This window comes from Anopheles moucheti, chromosome 2, assembly GCF_943734755.1.
Source record: "Anopheles moucheti chromosome 2, idAnoMoucSN_F20_07, whole genome shotgun sequence".
In the NCBI taxonomy this organism is placed as follows: domain Eukaryota; kingdom Metazoa; phylum Arthropoda; class Insecta; order Diptera; family Culicidae; genus Anopheles; species Anopheles moucheti.
The window spans coordinates 75,566,336-75,570,698 of NC_069140.1; the positions used below are offsets into that span (position 1 = coordinate 75,566,336).

General features: G+C 40.8%; 1 non-coding gene across 1 annotated transcript; it reads right to left on the minus strand.

Annotated features, from left to right (window-relative positions):
- Nucleotides 1–750: 750 nt before the first annotated feature.
- Nucleotides 751–823, minus strand: Trnar-ucg (transfer RNA arginine (anticodon UCG)). Its single transcript has one exon. It is a non-coding gene; the product is annotated as a tRNA-Arg (tRNA).
- Between the last annotated feature and the right edge of the window lie 3,540 nt (nucleotides 824–4,363).

A 4,363-nucleotide genomic window follows, 5' to 3' on the forward strand; every position in this document is an offset into this window, starting at 1 on the left:
GCAACATTGCCCCGGGTTAATGCGCATTGTAATGACTGTTGCCTGCAACGTTTTCCGGTGGCCGCCTCAAGTGGAAGCAATTGTTGTGAGGTAAACCCCACACGGTAATTATAACGTACTTTGAACGGTCGAATATGTCCTTGGTGTGGGGTTGGGGAACTTACACGTTTAATTCGCAAACCAGTCAGCTAATTGAAATGCCTTTCCCGTGAGGTTAGGCTGGGTTGGGATGGAAATGCGGGAAATGCAGACAGAGTCTGGGTCCCATTAGCAAATGGTCAATTCGTCAGACTGATTGGTGCCGGACGGAGTGTGCGAATGCCATTTGTGTTAATAAGTCTTCTGAAATGAGAATCCTTTATTTTTTGTTCCTCACTGGAAGTGTTTCATAAATTTTCTTTTGCCAAAGTCGTCCGCACAACCCGAGTGATAACCATTTCGCCCGGTTGGTATCATTCGACCGTGTGACTATCTTATGCTGACGATCAACAAAATTCAATGAATATTAATTTGCTTTATTAAATCAGAGAAGATGAATTGCTGCTCTGCCGTTCCGTTGAAGGATTTGTTGTTGTTTCTTTTGATAGAATAATTTCATCCACAAATCTGCTCTCGACCAATCTTCATCGTTGTTGTACGTGGCAAAAAGAATTCTAATCACGAAAACACTACTACACAGTTTTTACAAGTTTTCCATACCCTCCCCAAAGGGAGGAAAAAAAATTCAAGCTCCAGAGCGCGGCGCGCCCTCGACCGTGACAGGACTCGAACCTGCAATCTTCGGATTCGAAGTCCGACGCCTTCTCCATTAGGCCACACGGCCGTTGATACGAAGGATACACAATGTCCTTTTTGCTGTCGGTGGAAATGTACGGTTTTCCAGACGATTTTCCCGACCCAGGCGCACACGGCGCAGGCGCGCGGTTGTGCACCCTTCGATAGGCGACCGAACATTTCACCGCTGTCGCGTGTGTGTACGGGTTTGCTTGCTGGAAACCAAAGGGGGTTGCAAATCGGTTACAAAAATGATAATGAGTCGTTATGGTTATGGAAACTTTAAAAAGTAACATTTTTTAAATTAACGTTTTACTAACTGATGATAGTATTGAATTTTATTTAATTTTCAAATTCGAATATTAGCGAAGAATTAGGTGGGTGAGTACAATGCGTTGATATTAGGAAAGGAATAACATCTTTTCTCAACTAAAGCCAGGTGGATTGTTTTGACTGGATTTAATGGTATTGGATCAAATTTATTTTATTTTTTACTTATTTTTTTAGAAACATTCATCTCTTTGTTAGCGAATTAAAATGTCCGTTCTTAAGTATTTTAGCTTAGCCCAATTTTAGCTTCAGCTTAACATTAATACAAATTAAATTATTATTATTATTGGCTTCTTCAACTCTTGTTTCCCTCAACCTATCAACGTTTATTGTCTTGCTTTCTGATAGTAAAATTCCGTATTTGCGGCTACACAATAACGGTCAAATAAAGGTTTGAACCCAGTCCCACCGTGTTTAACAGACCGTAACATACCTAGATATTTCAGAATATTAGAAACAGTTGGTGAGACAGTTAAAAATGTTGTTCAGTATTAATCGTACAGAAAAAAAGAAAACGTTTTTCTGAAAGTTGCACATATTTTTACGTAAACATTTTTTTTGTCAAGACTTTTCAAAACATTGTGCGTATTCTTATATTGAAAATTGTTTATAATATTTATTGGTTTAATAGATATTTCCGAGGGGTATTTGAAAAATTTTAGATTCTGTCTGTTTTATACCTTATTTACGTTACTTGATATGTTATTTTACTTTGTACGTTGGATTTTCCAATGTTATTAACGTTTTTTAAGTGAGTAGCATAAAAAAATTAAAAATCAGGTAGGCGTTAGATCAGTAAATGTTGAAGTTTTTTTGAAAGGTTAGTGCTACAGCAATGTATAAAAAATATAAAACTAATCAATAAGCACATAAAAAACTCTTAAAATTAACAATATTTCGTCTAACAAAGCCCTAGAATTGTATATAAGAAGCTACCAAATAGTTATAAAAAATTGTCAAAAATGTTTTGGCACTAATTTTAAACGTACGCCTTTAAACGTACGTACCCTTAACTATGATTGTTTGTAATGTGTTTGTAAATTTGGCAATAGTTTGCGTAAAAATACGCACATCCTATAGAAAAATCAACTCGACAAAACTTGTTTTTTATCAATCTTCTGAACTTTTTCTCAAAATTTCTCAAAAACTAGAGTTATGTTACGCACTGTATGACGTTTGTTACTAACGTGATTGTTTTCGAATTCTTATCCAAAACTTCAGAATTGTCGTCCTTAGTGACACAACAACAACCTCATGAGGTGTAAGGCTCGCTAATTCTGTCTATATTTGGCTTTAATTACCCTCGCCGCTGGATAGTCAGACCTGTGGTCCTGTCGTGTAGACCTGGCGTCGCTAAAAATACACCACCGAGCGGCCCCATTATACATACTTGAAATTTTCTGGTAAGTAATCATTTATTGTTTGATTTCCTTCTAACCTATACAACAACCTCAAGAGGTGTTTATCCCTCTAAGGTGCAAGGGTTTATCCCTTGCTAGATAGTCTGTCCTGTGTACGGGAGATTGGTCCGGATGGGATTTTGAACCGAGCCTGTTGTGTCGCCCCTACCAATACAAAACCGAGTCACCCCAAACAACTTACTGCTACTACTTACTACTAGGAATGTATGAAAAAATATGGAAAAATAGCACTAATAATAAAAATACACTATAATTCGCTTTAAAAGCTCTCAAATCCCCCCTAGCAAAGACTGACTATCCGGCTACTTGGTAAATTAAATCTAGTAAGCTAGATTTGGCAGGCATGACCTCCTAATAGGTCGTTATGTCAAGAAGAGGGAAAGAGAACTAATTAGTAAAATTAATTAATATTACAATAAATAATAATTTAAAAATTAACAATTGAATGAATACATAAATTAAAAACCATCAACATTTACGCAAGAATGTTGGAAACAAGGAACTTATTTACATGAGGATTAAATAGAATCTCGTTCCCTGCACTGTAAAACCACACATAAGATCCATAAATAGTGTAATATCAATTTTGCAAGCAAAAATTCAAGACGCATTGCCTCCGAATCGTTATTTACCATCACAAGCGGGACATTTGCGAAACGATCGAAACGATACGCGTTTACGCCATCACGAACGCGCAATCCGGCAAAGAACTTTCGCATACAAAATAACAAACGAGAAAGAAACAAACCAAAACGACTCATTGCTTCTTCTCATTGGGCTTACCCCAAAAAAAAACAAAACTCCGGAAATAACCGTTTCCTTTGCCTGTTTGTGTCCGTCGCTGCCTGCTGCCCATAAATCAGCGGAAGCTCGTTGCAGTACCGGTGGCAGCAGGCAAAGTTTGGTATGCCACGAACCGTCTCTTGTCGCCACGAACCTTTCCCTTTCCTACCCCGCCCAAACCGAAAGTAATTCCGGAAAGTAGATGCATCGGAATGCATCCGTCGTCACGCGAGTGCACTTTGGGCCATTTGTTTCCATTTAGCTTCTCGTGGCCACCACACAGTGTACCGGGGCGAAGTTTGCAAAAGACCTGAAGAGGCTTGTATCAGTATCAGTTCCTGGGTGCTGTTTTTTTTTGTTTTTGGGCGACATCTTCATAAATCCTGTACTTTTACCCCACTCCCAACGGGGTTAGCCCGGTGAACGCGATCGCACCCCCTTCCAGCGACACTGGAGTGTTAAGGGGGGACGCTGAGGTTACAGAAATATACGGCACCGGGTCGACTACTTCTTCTGTTCCGCACCGGTTGAGATACTGCATCACGCGGCAGTAATATGCCGCAGTCTGTTTAGCTCTCGGGGAAGCTCCAAACTCCAACCTCCTGGAGTTCGGGTACCCCGGTGAGTGTGAGAGCACCGAGATTCAACAGATTCCGTATCACACCACCCATCGCAACCGTTCCGGATCGGGGACGCAATATCCGGGAAGCCTTGGCCGAAGAGCTCGTGGAGGTTTTGACACATATGTGCAGAATAATAAAATGCCCAAGTGGATAAATATTTTATCAGCCAAACAAGCTCCCCTCCCCGGAACCGTAGTGCTGGCTGGTATGTCGCGAAGTCAACAAGCTCTTACTGCGATACTGGCCTGTGACTGTGTTGCAACATTACGTCGAACCTGCCGGACACCGCACCGGATGGTCGCATTTCCTTGCAGTGGCTGTGCAATTGATGTCCTCCCGAAGTCCTGCCGAACGCGACCGCTTACCCCTGCTTATCCGTGGAGGTCTTCACCGGGGCAAATCTCCCGAGCGTTCACGGGCAGTACTTTGAAC